We start from the raw sequence: 23,041 nt of genomic DNA on the forward strand, positions 1-23,041 counted from the left end.
TTTAGTGCTTTTTTGGGTGAGAGGCGCTGACTGCATTCCCCCGCAGTTTGGGCCGAAATAGATTTGGAAATTAAATTAGAAAAATAAGTTTCCAAATGTTTTGATAATTTCTGAATGGAGCAAGAAACAGCTTGTTGCATAGAGCTTTTAATAAAAGAGCTAAGCTCCTGTCTTATTTGATTAAAATCATGAGGGACGTTCTGTCCCAAAGGAGAGCCCTCTGTTTCCATGTTGAAAATAAAATGAATGAAGCTGAATTGAAGCTTCTTGGCAACCCAGCACAAACAGGGTTAAATGGGAGAGGGAGGGCTTGAAAAAACAAAGCTCCGCCTGTGGGTGGTATTTCAAAGGTTTATGCAACATGCTGACGCTGCCTTAATCGGAGGAAGGGAGAGAGGAAAGCAGTCGCGTACCGGGAAGCAGAAGATAGGTAAGTTTTCAGGGAATTTCTGAAAATGCGGGCAGAGAAGGTTATCCACGCAACTCTTCATGCCTCAGACGCGGTAAAAATGGCGACCGCTGCCTGAGGCGCTGAGAGAAACGTTGAAAATTCAGAGCGCGAGGAGATGAAGTGCGGCAACTTGCCGACTGGGAATGAAGCGAAACGCGCTATGGAGCAGCGCGACACTCAGTAAAATAAAATATATATAACAATATTATAATAACGAGGTAATAAATTGTGAGGAAAAAGGTGAAAATGTACCTAACTTGACTGCGAGCAGCAAGAAAAGAGGGCTGTTCGCAGTCAAGTGATGTCATAATGCTATGTGTACATCCTCATTGGTTCATTTGTTAGGACTATGTTTTCAATCCCATTGGCTCTTAGTTGTTTGCCTGCTGGGATTTGTAGTATGTTTATTGACTGAGCTATTGATTAAAGAAAGAAAAGAAACGCATAATAGGAGCCTCCGGTCTTGACATAAAATTCTTGTTCACGTGTGCTATAATTTTTTTGATTCAGATGGGAGACTCCTGATTTTGAAAGCCAAAACAGCTTTATTTTACTTGTCCCCAACCTAAAACTGTTTTTGCTTCAATGCGTGTTAGTAGGGGAAAATGAAGTCCCCTGCTACTTTTTTTCAAGATCTCTCTACTGGTTTTAAAATGTTGGCACGTATACATTTCTTCCAGCTAAAACCTGCTATCCCATCCAGAAGTGCAGCCCTGCTAAGTACCATGCATCATGCGTTAGACTAATGCATTTTAGTGTGGTGTCTGCATCACCGCACTAAAATGCATAAGTCACTGTAGGAAGGTAGCCTCTTTCTATCCTTGTTACCCCTCACCGTTTGTGAGTATATGTCAGTGTGTTTTTACTGTCTCACTGGGATCCCGCTAGCCAGGGCCCAGTGCTCATAGTGAAGACCCTATGTTGTCAGTGTGTTTGATATGTGTCACTGGGATCCTGCTAGCCACGACCCCAGTGTTCATAAATTTTTGGCCTATATGTATTCCCTGTGTGGTGTCTAACTGTATCACTGAGGCTCTGCTAACCAGAACCTCAGTGTTTATGCTATCTCTGCTTTTAAAATTGTCACTGCAGGCTAGTGACTAATTTTACCAATTCTCATTGACACACTGGAACGCCCTTATAATTCCCTTGTATATGGTACCTAGGTACCCAGAGTATTGGGGTTCCAGGAGATCCCTATGGGCTGCAGCGTTTCTTTTGCCACCCATAGGGAGCTCAGACAATTCTTACACAGGACTGCCACTGCAGCCTGAGTGAAATGACGCCCACGTTATTTCACAGCCATTTTACACTGCACTTAAGTAACTTATAAGTCACCTATATGTCTAACCCTCACTTGGTGAAGGTTAGGTGCAAAGTTACTTAGTGTGTGGGCACCCTGGCACTAGCCAAGGTGCCCCCACATTGTTCAGGGCAAATTCCCCAGACTTTGTGAGTGCGGGGACACCATTACACACGTGCACTACATATAGGTCAATACCTATATGTAGCGTCACCATGGTAACTCCGAACATGGCCATGTAACATGTCTAGGATCATGGAATGGTCCCCCCAATACCATTGTGGTATTGGGGAGACTATTCCATGTATCCCGGGTACTGCCAAACTTGTTTTCCGGGGTCTCCACTGCAGCTACTGCTGCTGCCAACCCCTCAGACAGGTTTCTGCCCTCCTGGGGCATGGGCAGCCCGGTCCCAGGAAGGCAGAACAAAGAATTTCCTCTGAGAGAGGGTGTTACACCCTCTCCCTTTGGAAATAGGTGTGAAGGGCTGGAGAGGAGTAGCCTTCCCCAGCCTCTGGAAATGCTTTGATGGGCACAGATGGTGCCCTCTCTGCATAAGCCAGTCTACATCAGTTCAGGGATCCCCCAGCCCTGCTCTGGCATGAAACTGGACAAAGGAAAGAGGAGTCCCCACCATCTCAGGGGAGGTGCCCAGAGCTCCTCCAGTGTGTCCCAGACCTCTGCCATCTTGGATACAGAGGTGTTGGGCACAATGGACAGCTCTGAGTGGCCAGTGCCAGCAGGTGACATCAGAGACCCCTCCTGATAGGTGCTTACCTCTCTCAGTAGCCAATCCTCCTCTCTGGGCTATTTAGGGTCTTTCCTCTGTGCTATTCCTCAGATAACGAATGCAAGAGCTCACCAGAGTTCCTCTGCACTTCCCTCTTCGAATTCTGCCGAGTATCGACTGCTGACTGCTCCAGGACACCTGCAAAACCGCAACAAAGTAGCAAGACGACTACCAGCAACATTTTAGCGCCTCATCCTTCCGGCTTTCTCAACTGTTTCCTGGTGGTGCATGCTCTGAGGGCTGTCTGCCTTCACCCTGCACTGGAAGCCAAGAAGAAATCTCCTGTGGGTCGACGGAATCTTCCCCCTGCTAACGCAGGCACCAAACTTCTGCATCACCGGACCTCTGGGTCCCCTCTCATCCTGACGAGCGTGGTCCCTAGAACACAGGAGCTGGGTCAAAGTGTCTCCCACAGTCCAGTGGCCCTTCTGTCCAAATTCAGCGGAGTTAAGTCCTTGCCTCCCCACGCCAGACAGTAATCCTGTATACTGCGTGATCTACAGCTGCTCGGGCTTCTGTGCACTTTTCCAAGACTTCCTCTGTGCACAGCCTAGCCCAGGGCCCCAGCACTCCGTTCTGCATTGCCCAACTCGCTGAGTTGGACTCCGACGCTGGGGACCCTCCTTTGTGACTCTGAGTTGACCGCTGTCCTCAGATCTTCTAAGTGCCTGTTCCGGTACTTCTGCGGGTGCTGTCTGCTTCTGTGGGGGCTCTCTGAGTTGCTGAGCACCCCCTTTGTCTCCTCCTCCAAGGGGCGACCTCATGGTCCTTCCTGGCCCCCAGCAGCTCCCCAAATCCTCAACCTCGACTCTTGCAGCTAGCAAGGCTTGTCTGCGATCTTTCTTTGTGGAAACAACTCGGCATCCTCCAGCATGCCGTGGGACATCTTCTGACCAAAGGAGAAGTTCCTGGCACCTTCCGTTGTTGCAGAATCTTTGGCTTCTTCCACCCAGAGGCAGCCCTTTTGCACCTTCATCCGGAGTTTAGTGGGCTCCTGCCCCCCCTGGACACTTGCGTGACTCTTGGACTTGGTCCCCTTCCTTTACAGATCCTCAGGTCCAGGAATCCATCTTTAATGTTTTGCTGGCAGTTGTTGTTCTTGCAGAACCCCCTATCTCGACTTTACTGTCTTTCTGGGGTAGTAGGTTAACTTTACTCCTACTTTTCAGGGTCTTGGGGTGGGGTATCTTGGACACCCTTAGTGTTTTCTGACACTCCCAGCGAGCCTCTACAACCTACACTAGGCCTGGGGTCCATTCGTGGTTCGCATTCCAGTTTTGGAGTATATGGTTTGTGTTGCCCCTAGGCCTATTTCTAACTATTGCATCCTATTGTGATTCTACATTGTTTGCGCTACTTTTCTTACTGTTACTTACCCGATTTTGGTTTGTGTGCATCTAATTTGTGTATATTACTTACCTCCTAAGTGAGGGTATCCTCTGAGATATTTTTGGCATATTGTCACTAAACTAAAGTACCTTTATTTTTAATAACTCTGAGTATTGTGTTTTCTTGTGATATAGTGCTATATGATATAAGTGGTATAGTAGGAGCTTTGCATGTCTCTTAGTTCAGCCTAAGCTGCTCTGCTATAGCTACCTCTATCAGCCTAAGCTGCTAGAACACCACTATTCTACTAATAAGGGATAACTGGACCTGGCACATGGTGTAAGTACCACAAAGGTACCCACTATAAGCCAGGCCAGCCTCCTACAGTCACACCTTTATAGTGCCTCCTGAAACCATTGGCTCTGCGTGGCACAAGCCGATACAGATGTTGGAACCGCACTTCATTAGGTAAAGCTGCGCGAGCCTGGTGAGTGCAGTGCACACACTGTGTGCCACTTGACCACAGCCTGCTGCATATATTCTGGGAAGAATTCGAGTTTGAGCCATGCCTGGCTGCATTCAGTCAGCCGAGCCTCACTCTCAGTCCAGCTGCGGCGCAGCCTCATGTGAGGTGGCTGTTACAGAAAGACAACAACACAGTTTCTATCTCCGCAATTATCAAATCCTCCAGCAGTGTGTCTGCACTGAATGATCTGGGGGCGGCGCTTTACCTTGCTTGTTTTCCAGCAACTGGTGCCACCCCTGCACTGTGTGTTGTGTTATGATTATGGGAAGTCAATGAGTGGCGACTGCGGGCAAATTAAACTTCCCTTTTCTGTGGAGGGTCGCACGTCACAGGCAGAGAGAGTATGAGGCTGTCAGGTACACAAGGCACCTGATGAGCAGGGCACTCAACCTGTGCTCCAAACATGCCTTCTCTTTTGGGCCCGCTGGAAAACAACATGCAGGGGGTCCACTAATCATCCAGAATTGACACTGTGCTGGAGAGCTGCCGGTGTGACATAGCTTTGAACTGTAGCTGTAGCCCATCGTCCCCCTCCCCCAGCTGAAGCCCCAAGACATGTTGCAGATCTGGTGAAGCTCTCAGCTTTGAGACACACTCCCAGGCACTGGAATGGCAGCAGACAGAGGCAAATCAAGCACTCTGCCTAGTGTTTACATCTTTTTAAGAGAAGTTCTCTTTGTTTCAAGAGTCTGCAAATGCTGGGACATAATAGTAAATGGAACTGAAAACAAATCCATATTTATTCATTTGTACTAGCCATTTCTGTATTTGCTTAATTTAGGTATTAGTCATGGATCAGCTCTAGAACACATTTAAAACTGTTTTCTATTTACATTTGTTCTTTGAAGTTTGTACAGACAAAGGGAAAATATTTACTGGCTTTAGGTGATTTTGCTTATTTTTGTACCCCTTGGAACAACAAAATATCTGACCTGTGTTCATTTGATCTTTGTAGCATGTGCTTACCTGTTAGGGTGCAATAAAATGGAATGGCATGGGGGTGTGAGATGTTTTATGATAATTTATTTACTTTACATCTTCTGGCCAAAAAATCTTTTTGTATCAGTGTAGGAAGTTGGCTCTGTGTGTACTATTTCAAAGTAAGAAATAGTGTGCACAGAGTCCAAGGGTTCCCCTTAGAGGTAAGATAGCGGCAAAAATAGATAATCCTAACGCTCTATTTTGTGGTAGTGTGGTCGAGCAGCAGGCTTATCAGAGGGTAGTGTTAAGCATTTGTTGTACAAACACAGGCAATAAATAAGGAACACACACTCAAAGACTTACTCCAGGCCAATAGGTTTTTATATAGAAAAATATATTTTCTTAGTTTATTTTAAGAACCACAGGTTCAAGATTTACAAGTAATACTTCAAATGAAAGGTATTTCACTCAGGTATTCTAGGAACTTTGAATAATCACAATAGCATGTACAGTTTTGACAAAAATGGCAATAAGCTATTTTAAAAGTGGACACTGCAAAAATCAACAGTTCCTGGGGGAGGTAAGTAATTGTTAAGTTCACAGGTAAGTAAAACACTTACAGGGTTCAAAGCTGGGTCCAAGGTAGCCCACCGTTGGGGGTTCAAGGCAACCCCAAAGGTACCACACCAGCAGCTCAGGGCCGGTCAGGTGCAGAGGTCAAAGAGGTGCCCAAAACACATAGGCTTCAATGGAAACAGGGCTGCCCCGGTTCCAGTCAGCCAGCAGGTAAGTACCAGTGCCCTCGGAGGGCAGACCAGGAGGGTTTTGTAGGGCACCGGGAGGGACACAAGCAGGCACAGAAAGTACACCCTCAGCGGCACAGGGGCGGCCGGGTGCAGAGTGCAAACAGGCATCGGGTTTTGTGTAGAAAGCAATAGGGAGACCCGGGGTCTCTTCAACGATGCAGGCAGGCACAGGGGGGGGGGGGGCTCCTCGGGGTAGCCACCACCTGGGCTAGGCAGAGGGTCGCCTGGGGGTCGCTCCTGCACTGGAGTTCGGTTCCTTCAGGTCCTGAGGCTGCAGGTGCAGTGTTGGTTCCAGGCGTCGGGTCCCTTGTTACAGGCAGTCGCGGTCAGGGGTAGCCTCTGGATTTCCTCTGCAGGCATCGCTGTGGGGGCTCAGGGGGGCTCAACTCTGGCTACTCACAGGCTCACAGTCGCCAGGGAGTCCTCTCTGTAGTGTTAGTTCTCCGCAGGTCGAGCCGGGGACGTCGGGTGCAGAGTGGAAAGTCTCACCCTTCTGGCGGGAAACGTGAAGTCTTTAAAGTTGCTTCTTTGTTGCAGAAAGTTGCAGTTTGTCGAACAGGGCCGATGTTCTCAGGAGCTTCTTGGTCCTTTAGATGCAGGGCAGTCCTCTGAGCCTTCAGAGGTCGCTGGTCCCTGTTGGATGCGTCGCTGTTGCAGTTTTCGTCGAAGTAGGGAGACAGGCCGGTGGGGCTGGGGCCAAATCAGTTGTCGTCTCCGTCTTCACTGCAGGGCTTCAGGTCAGCAGTCCTTCTTCTTCTTTAGGTTGCAGGAATCTGGTTTCCTAGGTTCTGGGGAGCCCCGAAATACTGAATTTAAGGGTGTGTTTAGGTCTGGGAGGGCAGTAGCCAATGGCTACTGTCCTTGAGGGTGGCTACACCCTCTTTGTGCCTTCTCCTTGAGGGGAGGGGGGCACATCCCTATTCCTATTGGGGGAATCCTCCAAAACCAAGATGGAGGATTTCTAAAGGCAGGGGTCACCGCCAAAAGTGGGGGCTGTGTCCATGGGGCGGGCATCTCCACTAACTGGAGTGCCCTGGGGCATAGTAACACAAAGCCTGAGCCTTTGAGGCTCACTGCTAGGTGTTACAGTTCATGCAGGGAGGAGGTGTTAAGCACCTCCACCCAGAGCAGGCTTTGTTTCTGGCCTCAGAGAGAACAAAGGCTGTCACCCCAGGGGGTCAGAAACTCGTCTCTCAGCAGCAGGCTGGCACAGACCAGTCAGTCCTGCACTAAAGGATTGGGTAAAATACAGGGGGCATCTCTAAGATGCCCTCTATGTGCATTTTTTAATAAATCCAACACTGGCATCAGTGTGGGTTTATTAATCTGAGAAGTTTGATACCAAACTTCCCAGTATTCAGTGTAGCCATTATGGAGCTGTGGAGTTCGTTTTTGACAAACTCCCAGACCATATACTTAATATGGCCACACTGTACTTACAATGTCTAAGAATAGACTTAGACACTGTAGGGGCATATTGCTCATGCGGCTATGCCCTCACCTGTGGTATAGTGCACCCTGCCTTAGGGCTGTAAGGCCTGCTAGAGGGGTGACTTACCTATGCCACAGGCAGCATTTTGTGTGCATGGCATCCTGAGGGGGATGCCATGCCGACTTTGCCTTTTTCTCCCCACCAACACACACAATCTGCAATGGCAGTGTGCATGTGTTAGGTGAAGGGTCCTTTATGGTGGCACAACATATGCTGCAGCCCTTAGGAACCTTCCCTGGTCACAGGGCCCTTGGTACCACTGGTACCTTTTACAAGGGACTTATCTGTGTGCCAGGGGTGTGCCAACTGTGGGAACAATGGTACATTTTAGGTAAAAGAACAATGGTGCTTGGGCCTGGTTAGCAGGGTCCCAGCACACTTCTCAGTCAAGTCAGCATCCGTATCAGGCAAAATGTGGGGGGCAACTGCAACAGGGAGCCATTTCCTTACAATCAGTATCTTACCCTTCCATTTCTAGGGATTTGAAGTAGTTTCAAGTTATTTTAGAGCTTTTTATTGATCAAAAGGGTATAATTTCTAATGTATATCTCTTTCCATGCACTTCATTGGTTGGATTTACTTGCACCAAAATGTCACCTTAAGTGTCACACATTTGACAGTTGAATGTCACTGATAACTACACTGATACCTTGGAAATGTCACACATAAGCAATCTGAAAACTTGGCAGCTCTGCCACCAGCTGGGAAGGGCAGGTAGCCAGTGGCAGGCCAGGGTGGACCGCTCAGCAAATTATTTTTATAGGGTTGAGCAAGCTGAAATCTTTTTAAATAATACAGCCTGGCTGTGACCTATACATGCCTCAGCCTCACTCTCCTGAGGGCTTATGTTTCCCTCGTCTTCATTGCTTGACTTTTGTTTGCAAACAAGTGTCACTCATAGTCATTGAAATGCCACTCATAATTTACACTGAAATTATGAAAATGGCACACATAAGCAATCTGAAACCTTGGCAGCTATAGGAGGGTTCTCTCACTCTACAACAAGAAAAAAAAAAAGTTACAGGAAAACAACGTAGTAGCTTTAACTGTAACAGAAGGCAACCCGTCCACTAAAACATTTTACTGGTCATGAGAATTTAGAATCTACTGTTAGAAAATAGAAAACAAGCTTTGGCAAACCCAATAGGTCTCGCCTTCGCAATTTCTTTTCTTTGTTTTACAGTACTGTGTGTGTATAGTAAGTGCAGACTGTATGTGTTCTTATTATGCAAATAGTCTTTAATGTTGTGTTAAATAATTGATGCATGTTGGATGTTGTGACAAAGGGAGCATGAGCCTTGGGGGAAAGAGGCAATGGCAAATGGAGCGTGACAACACGAGCCCTTGAGTGTTTAACCCCTTCGCTGCCAGGCCTTTTCCCCCTCAGGTGCCAGGCCTGTTTTAGCTATTTGGGGCAGTTCGCGCTTAGGCCCTCATAACAGTTTGTCCACATAAGATACCCATGCCAAATTTGCATCCTTTTTTTCCCCAACATCCTAGGGATTCTAGAGGTACCCAGGCTCTGTGGGGTCCCTGGAGGAGTTCAAGAAATTAGCCAAAATACAATTGTTTTTTTAATGGGAAAAAGGGACTGCAGAAGAAGGCTTGTGGCTTTTTTCCTGACAATGGCTTCAACAAAGCGTTTGTGGTGCTAAAATGACCATCATCCCAGCTTTCAGGAACAGGCAGACTTGAATCAGAAAACCAATTTTTTCAATACAATTTTGCCATTTTACTGGGACATACCCCATTTTTACTATTTTTTGTGCTTTTAGTCTCCTTCCAGTTAGCAACAGAAATGGGTGTGAAACCAATGCTGGATCCTGGAAAGCTAAACATTTCTGAAAAGTAGACATAATTCTGAATTCAGCAAGGGGTCATTTGTGTAGATCCTACAAGGTTTTCGTACAGAAAATAACAGCTGAAATAAAACAAAATATTGAAATTGAGGTAAAAAAACCAGCCATTTTTCTCCACGTTTTACTCTGTAACTTTTTCTTGCGATGTCAGATTTTTTTAAAGCAATATACCGTTACATCTGCTGGACTCTTCTGGCTGTGGGTACATACAGGGCTTGTAGGTTCATCAAGAACCCTAGGTACCCAGAGCCAATAAATGAACTGCAGTTTGCAATGGGTTTTCATTCTATACTGGGTATACAGCAATTCATTTGGTGAAATATTAAGAGTGAAAAATAGGTATCAGGAAAACCTTTGTATTTCCACAATGGGCATAAGATAAGGTGTTGAGAAGCAGTGGTTATTTGCACATCTCTGAATTCTGGGGTCCCCATACTAGCATGTGAATTACAGGGCATTTCTCAAATAGATGTCTTTTTTTACACACTGTCTTACATTTGGAAGGCACAAATGTAGCGAAGGACAAGGGGCAATAACGCTTGTTCTGCTATTCTGTGTTCCCCCACGTCTCCTGATTAAAATGGTACCTCACTTGAGTGGGTAGGCCTAATGCCTGCGACAGGAAACGCAACATGGACACATCACATTTTTTACATTGAAAACTGAGGTGTTTTTTGGAAAGTGCCTAGCTGTGGATTTTGATCTCTAGCTCAGCCGGCTCCTAGGAAAACCTACCAAACCTTTGCTTTTTTTTAAACTTGACACCTAGGGGAATCCAGGATGGAGTGACTTGTGGGGCTCTCACCAGGTTCTGTTACCCAGAATCCTTTGCAAACCTCAAAATTTGGCCCAAAAAACACTTTCCTCACATTTCGGTGACAGAAAGATCTGGAATCTGAGAGGAGCCACAAATTTCCTTCCACCTAGCGTTCCTCCAAGTCTCCCGATGAAAATGGGACCTCACTTGTGTAGGTAGGCCTAGTGCCTGAGACAGGAAATGCCCCAAAACATAATGTGAACACATCACATTTTCCCAAAGGAAACAGAGCTGTTTTTTGCAAAGTGCCTAGCTGTGGATTTTGGCCTCTAGCTCAGTCAGCACCTAAGGAAACCTACCAAACCTGTGCATTTTTTAAAACTAGACACCTAGGGGAATTAAAGATGGGGTGACTTGTGGGGCTCTCACCAGGTTCGGTTACCCAGAATCCTTTGCAAACCTCAAAATATGGCCAAAAAACACTTTTCCCTTACATTTCGGTGACAGAAAGTTCTGGAATCTGAGAGGAGCCACAAATTTCCTTCTACCCAGCGTTCCTCCAAGTCTCCCGATAAAGAATGGTACCTCACTTGTGTGGGTAGGCCTAGTGCCCGCGACAGGAAATGCCCCAAAACACAACATGGACACATCACATTTTCCCAAAGAAAACAGAGTAGTTTTTTGCAAAGTGCCAAGCTGTGGATTTTGGCCTCTAGCTCAGCCGTCACCTAAGGAAACCTACCAAACCTGTGTTTTTCTGAAAATTAGACACCTCAGGAAATCCAAGATGGGGTGACTTGTGGGGCTCTCACAAGGTTCTGTTACCCAGAATCCCCTGCAAACCTCAAAATTCGGCCAAAAAAACACTTTTTCCTCACATTTCAGTGACAGAAAGTTCTGGAATCTGAGAGGAGCCACAAATTTCCTTCCACCCAGCGTTCCCCCAAGTCTCCCGATAAAAGTGGTACCTCACTTGTGTGGGTAGGCTTAGTGCCCGAAAAAGGAAATGCCCCAAAACACTATCTGGACACATCAAAATTATCAAATACAAAACTACCTGTCTTTGCGGGGCGCAACTGCGTTTTTGGTCCTGGGCTCAGCAGCCATACAATGAAACCTACCAAACCCAGACATTTCTGAAAACTAGACACCCGAGGGAGTCCAGGGAGGTGTGACTTGTGGGGATCCCCGAGTGTCTTTTTGTACCCAGAATCCTCAGTGAACCTCAAATTTAGCTAAAAAATAACATGTTCCCACATTTCTGTGTGGGATCACTGCAACGGGACAAATTTCCTACCACCCAATGTTCCCTTCAGTCTCCCGGTAAAAATGATACCTCACTTGTGTAGGTGGGCCAAGTGCCTGTGACAGGGAAGAGCCAAAAACATGTCAAAATTGAGGGGGAACCAAAGGAGGTCCAAAAGGGCAGTTTGAAAAAACATTTTTAGGCTGACAAGTGGGGCTGAATTTTCATTGGCATACATGAGACAGTGCTGGGTGGTAGGAATTTTGTGGATTCCTGCAGATTCCGGAAGGTTCCATCAGAAAAATGTGGGGAAGATGTGTGATTTCCAGCAAAGTTTGAGGTTTGCAGGTCATTGTGGGTAAGAAAATGGTGCGGGTGCATGTGAAGCACACCACCCTGGACTCACCCGGATGTTTAGTTTTCAGATGTGTCTAGGTCTTGTAGATTTTTCTACATGGCAGCGTCCCAAAGTCCAAAAAAAAGTGCAGCCCTCAACATTCCAAGTGGGACAATATTGAGAGTTAGCCAAGCTCTCATGGCCCAAATGTAAAACCAAAATCCAAAATAATCACATGTCCTCTTGCTTGCCGTGGGATAGGATGTTTTAGTGTGCGGGGAGAGCTGAAAGACTGTTACCCCCTTCAGTTGGGGTGGGGGCATAACCATGCCCATACTAGTTGGTAGCCACCACCCCACTATTTTTTATTTTTTTATTTAATTCCCTGGCATCTGGTAGGTTTTCTACCCCCCCCCCTGGATTAAATCAGGGGTAATTGCCCCAACTTCCCACCAGTAGGCAGAACAACCTTGGCCCCATTTATTTGAGGTGGGGGTATGGCCATACTTCCACCCTTTAAAAAAAATATATATATTCCCTGGTCTCTGGTGGGCTTTCTGTCTCCCTTGTGGGGCAGATGGGCCTTCCAAAAATAGGCCGATCTGCCCCCAAGGGGGGCAGATATGACCAACAGTAATATGCCCCTATGGGGAGCGACCCTTGCCCAAGGGGCTGCCCCCCGATCAAAACACACACATACACACACCAATCCCTGGTGCCTAAGTGGTTTCTGCCCCCTGGGGACAGATCGTCCTAATAGAAATAGGCCGCTCTGCCCCCAAGGGGAGCAGAAATGGCCTAAACTAAATCCCCCCCCACCACTTCCCCCAAGGGGAGGGACCCTTGCCTAAGGGGTCACTCCCCTTGCGTGAAATTGGCGCAAAAAAAATCCCCGGGGCTAGTGGTTTCTGCCCCCCCCCGGGCAAATCGGCCTAATAAAAATGGCCTAAAGACAATTTGCCCCCCAGGGTAGCGACCCTTGCCTAAGGGGTCACTCCCCACATAAAAATAAAAAAAATAAATAAAAATAAAGATCCCTGGTGTCTAGGGGTTTCTGCCCGGGGCTAGTGGTTTCTGCCCCCCCCGGGCAAATCGGCCTAATAAAAATGGCCTAAAGACAATTTGCCCCCCAGGGTAGCGACCCTTGCCTAAGGGGTCACTCCCGACATAAAAAAAAAAAATAAATAAATAAATAAAGATCCCTGGTGTCTAGGGGTTTCTGCCCCCCGGGGGCAGATCGGCCTAATTACAATAGGCCGATCTGCCCCCCTGAGGGGCAGAAATGGCATAAAACAAATCCTCCCCCCCCCAAGGGAGCGACCCTTGCCTAAGGGGTCGCTCCCCTCACGTGAAACTGGCATAATAAAATATCCCTGGTGTCTAGTGGTTTCTGACGCCCTTGTGGGCAAATTGGCCTAATAAAAATAGGCCGTCCGGCCCCCAAGGGGGGCAGAAATGGCCTAAAATCAATTCCCCCCCCACCATCTGTAGCACAAAATAAACAGAAAAAAAGATCCCTGGTGTCTAGGGGTTTCTGTCCCTGACAGGGGCAGAAAAGGCCTAAAAATATGTTGCCTCCCTGGGGAGCGGCCCTTGCCCAAGGGGCTGCTTAACAACATAAAAAAAAATCCCTGGTGTCTAGTGGGCATTTCTGCTGCCCGATAGCATCGCATTTCTCCTCCGATCCGTGCTGGAAGCTTAGCTTCCAGTGCGGTGGAGGCAGCCTCTGATGAGGTCAGCGCGCAATTGCACGCAAACGTCATCAGATGCCACAGGGAGGTCGGGGCGGGGGTGGAAAGGGAAGCATTTCCCCTTCCATCCCTGCCCAGGAGAGGGCGGTGCCAGGCCCTCGGGAGGAGCACTAGCGCTTACCCTGAGGGACGGTAGCTGGGCGTAGCGGTTACGTCCTCGGCACCCGAGCGGTGCTGCCGGGGACCTAACCGTTACATCCAGAGCCTCCGAGGGAACATTTCTTACACTTGATTGTAAAATGTTTACAAACTAATGAAAGATCCCTTTTTTGGCTCTGTGCGTCTTCCCCCTCAAAACTCACATTTAAATTAGGATTTATTCCGATTTCTTTGCCCTGGGTCGTTGGTCCCAAAAAATTAACACACTGTGTACACACAAGTACTGGCCATCGTAACAAAATAGGTTAATTAAAAAATCTGTCATACATTAAATAATCACTGAAAATTTAAAACAGTGCTGTGACCTCATAGACTTGAAAGAAAAAGTTGCCCTTTACAAAGGCAACAGAGCAGTCTAGTAGGCGCATTTGACAGCAAAGGGTAGGCCTTTTGGTATTGCAATTACAGAAGAAGGGTGGAGAAGGAAGTTGCAAGCAACCTTTCTGTAGCAGCAAGCCTTTTGTCTATGTTAAGCACACTTTAAAGTAAAGCGTTAACAAGTCTTTGTAAATATTTTTGGGGTGCTACAGGATGGAGACAGCCCTGCTGTGAGGAGGCAACGTATTCTGACAGTGGTGCGGAGGGCCGGGCTCCAGGGGGTCCCTCAGCAGAGTATTCTGGCCTCGGAGCTCCTACATGAGTTCAGAGGGTGGCCCCTACATGTACTGTGCAGGGTTGCTCCCTCAACATTTGTTACATCACTGTATTCTGAGTCTGTGTCTGATTAGCAGGCTTGTTTCCAAATGAACCAACAATTAGGGGGTCATTCCAACCCTGGTGGTCGGTGTTAAAGCGGCGGCCAACCCGCCAACAGGCAGGCGGTCAAAAAAATGGAATTCTGACCCTGGCGGAAACTGCCAACACAGACCGCCACTTTAACACTCCGACCGCCACGGCGGGACAAACAAACAGCGCGGCGGTCACCACCAACAGATAGGCGGGAGACAATGTACCGCCCACCCTATCACAACTCACCATCCGCCACCTTTTCCGGGGTGGGAGCCCCGCCGATAAAAACACGGCGGAAACAGACTACGAACGGGAAAACGCTCACCTCTACACACTCCACGAGGAATCTGGACAGCATGGGACCAGAACTACACATCCTACCAGCTATTGTCTACCTGCTCCTCTACCAGGAGCACGAACGCTGGCGCAGAAGACAACGGTGAGTACTGCACCTACGACACAGGGGAGGGGGGAGGAGAAAAGATTACGGGCACACACATACGCGACACACCCACCCTCACCCACAACTACCTACACATCAATGCAGAGCAACAACTCAGAGTGACACCCCCCAAACCCCCCGGAAGAATGCAAAGATAAAATAAAATGATCATGAAATTCAAATATATTGTAAGGCTAATTAAAAAAAAAATTCCAACATCTATAACTATATACACATATGTAAATTGTCCTGTCCAAATTGGGTTTCAGTCATTGTACGTGGGCCAATGGGCCTCAACACATGGGCAAAGTCCACACAGGAGACCCGAATCCATTGGAGAGAACACTGCAGGGGCATCAGATAGAAAAACTACAGGCACCTCAGGGGGAAGGGAAGGGGAGGCACCTCAGTCACATGAGTCCACGACGCCAGATCCACGAGGGGCCTCCATGCCCACTGTTCCATCCTGGGGAGTGCAAAGCCACAGTCTCACAAGTCTCTACAGTGGGTGGATTGCCCACTGTTACATCCTGGGGAGTGCAAAGCCACAGTCTCACAAGTCTCTACAGTGGGTGGCTTGCCCACTGTTACATCCTGGGGAGTGCAAAGCCACAGTCTCTCAAGTGGATTACAGACTCCACTGGTACTGGAGGAGGCATGGTGCCCAGAGTGCATCGTGCAGCCCTGCCCGACACAGATCCGGGCCTGCCCCTTCTGCCAATGGGCCAGCGGTGCTTGAGATGAAGGGCCCAGCGGAGCGGTGCTTGAGATGAAGGGCCCAGCGGAGCGGTGCAGAGATGAAGGGCCCAGCGGAGCGGTGCTTGAGATGAAGGGCCCAGCGGAGCGGTGCTTGAAATGAAGGGCTCAGCGGAGCAGTGCTTGAGATGAAGGGCCTAGCGGAGCGGTGCAGAGATGAAGGGCCCAGCGGAGCGGTGCTTGAGATGAAGGGCCCAGCGGAGCGGTGCTTGTCTTGAAGGGCCCTGTTCAACGGTGCTTGTCTTGAAGGGCCCTGTTCAGCGGTGCCTGTCTTGAAGGGCCCTGTTCAGCGGTTCTTGAGACGGCGGTGCCCTGTTCAGCGGTGCTTGTCTTGAAGGGCCCTGTTCAGCGGTTCTTGAGACGGCGGTGCCCTGTTCAGCGGTGCTTGTTTTGAAGGGCCCTGTTCAGCGGTGCTTGTCTTGAAGGGCCCTGTTCAGCGGTGCTTGTCTTGAAGGGCCCTGTTCAGCGGTGCCTGTCTTGAAGGGCCCTGTTCAGCGGTTCTTGAGACGGCGGTGCCCTGTTCAGCGGTGCTTGTCTTGAAGGGCCCTGTTCAGCGGTGCTTGTCTTGAAGGGCCCTGTTCAGCGGTGCCTGTCTTGAAGGGCCCTGTTCAGCGGTTCTTGAGACGGCGGTGCCCTGTTCAGCGGTGCTTGTCTTGAAGGGCCCTGTTCAGCGGTTCTTGAGACGGCGGTGCCCTGTTCAGCGGTGCTTGTCTTGAAGGGCCCTGTTCAACGGTGCTTGTCTTGAAGGGCCCTGTTCAGCGGTGCTTGTCTTGAAGGGCCCTGTTCAGCGGTTCTTGAGACGGCGGTGCCCTGTTCAGCGGTGCTTGTCTTGAAGGGCCCTGTTCAGCGGTTCTTGACATGTGTCTCCAGCGCACCATATCCGGCCAATATATGGAGTTCACTCGCCATCCGACTTCTCGCTTGCGGGACCCTCCTGTGCTGGAGTCCCGGGCCCGTGGGTGTCCTCCTTCACACCCGGAATGGGGCTGGTGGGGCCCTCCTGGGCAGCTCGCATGCTGCCGGACTTGTCGGCCGTGCTGCCCTTGCCATCCTTCCGTGATTCTCTGTGGCCCTTGCCTCCCTTTGTAGATGTGCCAGGTGGCACCCCACTTCCTGATGGTGCCAGGGTAGTGCCTTTGGAGGCTGCCGTCTCTGGCCTCTTGCGCCGGGCCTTGCCTTTCTTGGTTTTCTTCCCAGGGGTTGGGCTGGCTGTCCCTTTACTGCTGGCCGATGTAGCTGCCCTTGAAGGTGGTGGACTCCAATATCCTTGTACTATGGTCCTTGTAGGTCCAGGGGTTGTGGTGGCTGAGGTGCTGATTGGACTCTTACGAGATGGAGGGGGTGGGTCAGGTGATGGAAAGAGGTTAATTTTGGACAGGAAAAACTTTTTAGGAGCAGTGGGAAGGGTAGGTGCAGTGGGTATGGGAGTGGAGGAAAAGGATGTGGTTGTAGGAGAGTCAAGTGTGGTGTCTTTGGGTGCAGGTGCTTGTGACGGAGGCTGTTGTGAGGTGGATGGCTGTTGGGTGGGTGGCTGCCTACGTTTGTGTGGTTTGGAAGAGGGGGTGACAGACACACTGGGAGAGGACACAGGGGACGTGTAAATGGCAGTGGGGGTGGTGACTGCACATGTGCAGAGTGTTCTGGTGGGTGTGCTGGTGATGGACGTAGTGGCTGATGATGTTGTGCATGCAAGTGTGAGTGGAGACGTCACAGGGAGGGAGGAGGGAGACGAGGAGGAGGGGGACACAGAGGAGGCAGTGGCTGTTGGTATGTCTGCATGTGGCTGTTGCTTGTGTGAATGCTTGTGTGATGTGTGGTGCTTATGTCTGGATGAGCTGCCCTTGGGTGTTGAGGTGTGTGCAGGCTGGTCTGTAGGTGTGTCTGGGATAGGCAGAGGAACAGGGGAGTGGGACTGGGTGGAGGAAGTTGGAGGAGGGAGGCAGGAGACAGGGACAATGGCTGCCGTCAGTGCTGAGGCCAGAGCGTTGAACGATCGCTGATGGGCAGCCTGACCCGAATGAATGCCCTCCAGGTATGCATTGCTCCGGTGCACCTCCCTTTCTACCCCCTGGATGGCATTCAAAAGGGTAGACTGCCCAACAATGAGCGTCCTGAGGAGGTCAATGACCTCCTCACTGAGGGCAGCAGGGGTAACTGGGGCAGGGCCTGAGGTGCCTGGGGCGAAGGAGATGCCCGCCTTCGTGTGCGAGCGGGCACGGGGCGAACGCTGAGGGGCTGCTTGGAGGGCGGAGCTGGTGCGCTGGGTGGCGGCTGTACCTGTTGTTGCGGTGTGCACGGATGTTGCCGCCACCACAAGGGAGCTCCCTTCCGAGGGCGTGTCTGTGTCGCTGATGTCTCCACGTGTCCCCGTTGTGGAGCTCCCCTCGCAGTCCGTCTCACTGGTGAACTCCGAGTCGGTTGCATGGCCCTCCAGGGCCATGTGAGATGCAGCTCCCTCGTGCTACGATGCCACTTCTCCTCCGCCTGATGATGCTAATGCACACATGAACAGGAAGAGCAGCAAAAAAGGGGGGGGGGGACAAAGAAAGACATGTTGAGTGCATGGATTACCGCTACCGCATGTTTTGCAACCAAAACATGCATACAGGACAAGAGCACAGAGTCAGAGTCCCAGGAAAAACAAAACCTTTGTCAAAGTTTGCATCGCGTCAGCGCTAACTGCCCACAAAACAATAATAAAGTTGTTTATAAATTGCCATATTCCCAATACAAATTAAGTATACCTCAAAGAAAAACAAATGAATGTTATAAGAAAGTTTCAGAGTCGGAATCTCAGCAAAAATGAAACCTTTTTTAAAAGACACATCGGGTGAACACTTTCTGGTCACAAAACAAAACGCCATTCTTTGCTTTCGTAATCAACTTTATTATTGTTTTGTGGTCGGCAAAAGTGCTCACCCGAAGCAAACTTGTTTATTTATTTTTTCCACTGGGATTCTAACTCCGTGCTTATGTCACATGTGTGTGTTTTGGTCTGAATTGCTTTCTGGCTTTCTAATTAAAGTTTAAAATATTTTTCAATGTATGCATCGGGTGAGAGCTTTCAGTTACAAAACACAACACAATTCTTTGCTTTCGGAACAAAAAGCCCACACCCAGCGTGAGTTTTGTAAAATGTTTAAATGTTTATTTCAAATAAACTAACAAAAAGGCCAACAGCTGTGCACGTTTTCGTCTAAAAGATTTAAAAAATACATTCCAAAAGCTAACAAAATAGGCAAAATGCCACTTATATTTCCAAAACAATAAAAAGGTCGTAATGTGAGCCCGTTTTAAGCCGAAAGACCTACATCTGAGCACATTACGATCTGAAAAACAACAGAGGCAAAACAAATGATGCAAAAGAACTGAGAGAGCTTAGCTTATATAATATATTTTAACATGAAATGTTTATGAATTAAGGTGTGATGATGCCGCATAGAAACTATAATAATAGTAATTTTGCTTAGACGTGCGCCTAAATAGTGACCACGATGAGTGGCCACCAATATAGACGCGAACTAATAATGATAATCAAAATGTTTATATTACGTTTAAATAAGTTTACACTAGCATTTGCGTTATTAAATCTGTACTGAAAACCTCATAGGCCTTAAGTTAGCATGAGTCGGAGTTTAGCTGCTTGGCTCTCATATTAAATGCATTTTTCTATTTTCCAGTGTGCTGACTCACAAGGGGCCATGACACTGTTTATTCTTTTTCTTCGACTTGGAAGATGAATGTAACCATGTTAGATCCGTTCTCACCATCTCCCCTCGTCCACAGACTAAATGTTAAAAGTGAATTGAAACAATGTAGATTAATGTAATGTACAAGGTCATTCAAACCAGTGAAGACAATGAAACTGCTGACCAAAAGATGTGCAAAGAATTACAGAAGGATGAAATCACACCGGACGTACCACCTCTGAAGACGTCAATTACGAAGACCAATCAAAAACTTGTAAAATAATATGGGGTGAAGAGTTAGATTACCTAATGTGCTTTATGATAGGTTAAAGATAGTGGGGTATAGCAAATGTCCAATAGAATTTTGGGGGAATGTACATCGAAAAAGGGATAAAAACTCATGTCACGGGGAGTCATTTAGGTGGGTTAGGGAATGCTATTGATTTTATCCAGAAACTCTGTCACTCAGTTTGGTGATTTGTTGGTTTACTTAAAACCATCCTCGCCTTTAGATTTGTCCATTTTTTACACTTTACCTCCTTATGAGGAAAGTGCCCTTATGCCCCGGAGCTGAGTTCTGACTGATGGCGATTTGACTGATGTCCTGAAGACGAAGACTGATCCTGTGCGCTGACCTAAACTTTGGAGGGTAATTATGACAATGCAATTGTAATTTGTCTGTTTGCTTTTCCTTTCTAGGTACCAACTGCTTGCTTTTGACAGAGACCTTAGCCAGATGTTTTCCAAATTGGTGTTCTAAGTTGTTTTGCATGAAGCCCAACATGCTAATGCTAATCAGTGGTTCAGACAGGTGTTCATCAAACTGATGCAAATAGACAAACGACCAAGATTATGTTTTGTTGAACTGACGCGTTATTGACACTCTGCTAAATTGATCTATGTTCACGCTGTGTTATGTTCTGATGTTTGTGATTCTCGCTTTAATGAAAGCTTACCAAAGTTGCCATATCGTGACTATGCTATTATGTTTCTTGGTGTTGAGATTAACGCATTTGCTATTAGACTGTAATTAATAGGAAATAAAATTCATAAAATTCTATTAAACAAGGTGTGGTTATTCATGGCTGAAAGGTCATGGTAGTGTCTTTGAATTGATTAATGACATTGACTAAAGTGAAATGCATTGTTGTGATAAATATTGATGACATTATTGATGTATTGATTGATATATTGATTAGTTATCTCGTCCTAAGGTGTCTCTCAACTGGGTCAAAAGATTAATTGGCCTAAAACGAGTCCTGATGTGTAATAAAATATCATAAAGGGACACGTAATCAGAACATGCCATGATCTGAGCACATTTTGTTCCCAAAGCCATACCAGGCAAAAGCAAAAAGTAGTGCACCCAAAGTAACAAATGGAGAAAAGAGAAAAAGGCCAAATTTCCTATGGGAGGAAACAGAACAATAAAAGGAGGGGCAAGCATAACCAAGTGTCCACAGAAAAGCAAGGATTTTAAAACAACACAAAAACGAACGAATAAACAGTGATGGGCGTGCTTTAAGCACACAAAGAAGATACAGTATGTCTCGAAAGAAAAAGCGCATGCGCGCTGCCTAGGCGAGTCTTACAATATATTTACGGATGTTTCACGACCGTTTTGGCATTAACACAAAAAACGGACATAATTGAGAAAGTCACTTCAGTTATTTTAGACCTAGCCGCCGCCTGAGAACTACATCGGCCCTTAATGAAAGTACCCCGGTTGATGAGATGAAAATTAGTAATCTAAAGGCTTTATACAGTTAGACGATCACTTAAACGTGTTCACTCAAAGGTTGTTTAATTATTACCTTACTAGACTATACATATATGCTTTTATGTTTGTGAATTATAGAATATTATAAATATATATCCGGGTAGTACAACCCCTCCTTATATGATTTCGCTGATACCATTTTCAACAGATATAGTCTATTCTGTCACCGATCGAAAACACGACTACTTAAAGATGGCAGCCTTGATAGTTGAGCTTTGCTGCCCATCGTTTGTTTCCATGCCATGCTGTGCAGCGCGAACAGTGCCGTGAAGGTCGTTTGATGTCATGGGAACGGGATTGCATACAAACAGTTACCACGACAACGCTGCTTTAGCTGGCAGCGGCAGTGACTTGTCTGGTCGTCCTCAGGGTCCATTCTGAACAGGTGAGTGTGAGTGAGAATAGGCGAATTAACCCGTTCAACAGTTTATCTGTGTATGAAACACAACTCATAATTTGTCTTCCAATATCATTTGTAGGCATCATTGGGAATCCTGTGTTGCGTAAAAATATTTTTTTCCAATATTGCGATATCAACAGAATAATTTAATTTAGCTGTAAAAATCTATCCCATACAAACCTAGCACAAAATATTCTGATTTGCTTTCTCGAAACGTAGTTCTGAATAAAAGGGCTGGCTTTTTACAAGAAGTGCCATAAAAAACAAGCAAATAAGTCATGAACACAGAGCCTGCTTCACGTACCAGTTCAAACATGAGTGACTTTAGCCCAGTAACATTTTTAGTCTCACTAATTCCGTTAAAAGCAGAACTACAATTCTCTAAAAAAGCAGAGAATAAACCTGGACTGGATAAACAACTGATGCATTAAACTAAGATACTTGAGAGCTCGGTGAACATTAAATTACGGATTTATTTGCTTCAGTCCAATGGATCATACAAGTAGAACAAATCATGCAGAATTAAGAACGTTACCAGCCAGACAATTCATTATTAACGAAAGTAAACGAAAAACGGAAAATGATATAAAATGAAACATGAACTGAAAAAAAAACAAATAGAAGTTGAAAGCATGTATACCTAAATCGTGTATTTGGCCATGGTACTCACTATTAAACTTTTAAGTGGATTTTCAAAAGCGGTCAAAAAGTCTCAATGGGCAGGCCCATTGAGTGTGGGGCGGAGTCAAAGGTGTGGCTAAAAAAAAAAAAAAAAAAAAAAGTTTTTTTTGGTCTTTCACCGTCAGGTGGTAGCTATATAGAAAATAACATGCAGGTTAAATGGAAAATAAATTAAAAAAAGTTGTTACTCATTGGGAAATGCACTATAGTACATTATGTAACCTCTATTAGTTAAGGCACTGCAGAGGTCTATGTGAAACCAGATAGCCACGGAATTAAGTCTTGGTTGGTGCACTGGAGAAATTTTACTTGTTTATTTGCAGTGCTACCAAGTCAAAACCTGTGACCGAAAGCACTGTGAATATGTAATTAATTATTTAAAACTTGCATTACACACGGTATAAGACAGACTGCTACAAAATGCGCAAAATGTTCAAGATAAAATGGTGCTTCCAAAATATAGATTTTAGTAAAACCCAGAGTGTACGTAATGCAATTTTTTTGCACTACTGTTCCTTCAACATCTCCTGGTGCATTAAGCGTGATATAAATGCATTTACAATTAAAAGCGCACACTTCACAGCCCAATTGTTAACTCTTTGCACTACCACTCAAAAAGAGTAAATCTTTCACATCACAAAGCTTTGAGTTTGAAAATCGGGATCTCATTTAAAGTGGTAAGCTTGTGGCCTAATTGACTACGTAGAGCGGCATGTAGTTCGTCAGTGTATACAGTGGAACAGGTACATATAGAATCTACTTGGAAATACAAATGATGAAAATGAGTTTTACAAGAATGAGGAGAGATAAAAGGTGAATAGATAATTGTCTTTCTAG

At 46.8% G+C, this 23,041-nt stretch overlaps 1 protein-coding gene across 1 annotated transcript in view; it reads left to right on the forward strand.

Annotated features, from left to right (window-relative positions):
• Nucleotides 1–21,393: 21,393 nt before the first annotated feature.
• Nucleotides 21,394–23,041, forward strand: part of CFAP251 (cilia and flagella associated protein 251) — a 410,814-nt gene continuing 409,166 nt past the window's right edge. Inside the window, exon 1 of the mRNA XM_069214923.1 lies at nt 21,394–21,508. The gene's annotated coding sequence lies outside the window, so the exon portion shown is untranslated. The remainder of the gene's footprint in view (nt 21,509–23,041) is intronic.

Source organism: Pleurodeles waltl, chromosome 11, assembly GCF_031143425.1.
Source record: "Pleurodeles waltl isolate 20211129_DDA chromosome 11, aPleWal1.hap1.20221129, whole genome shotgun sequence".
NCBI lineage: Eukaryota > Metazoa > Chordata > Amphibia > Caudata > Salamandridae > Pleurodeles > Pleurodeles waltl.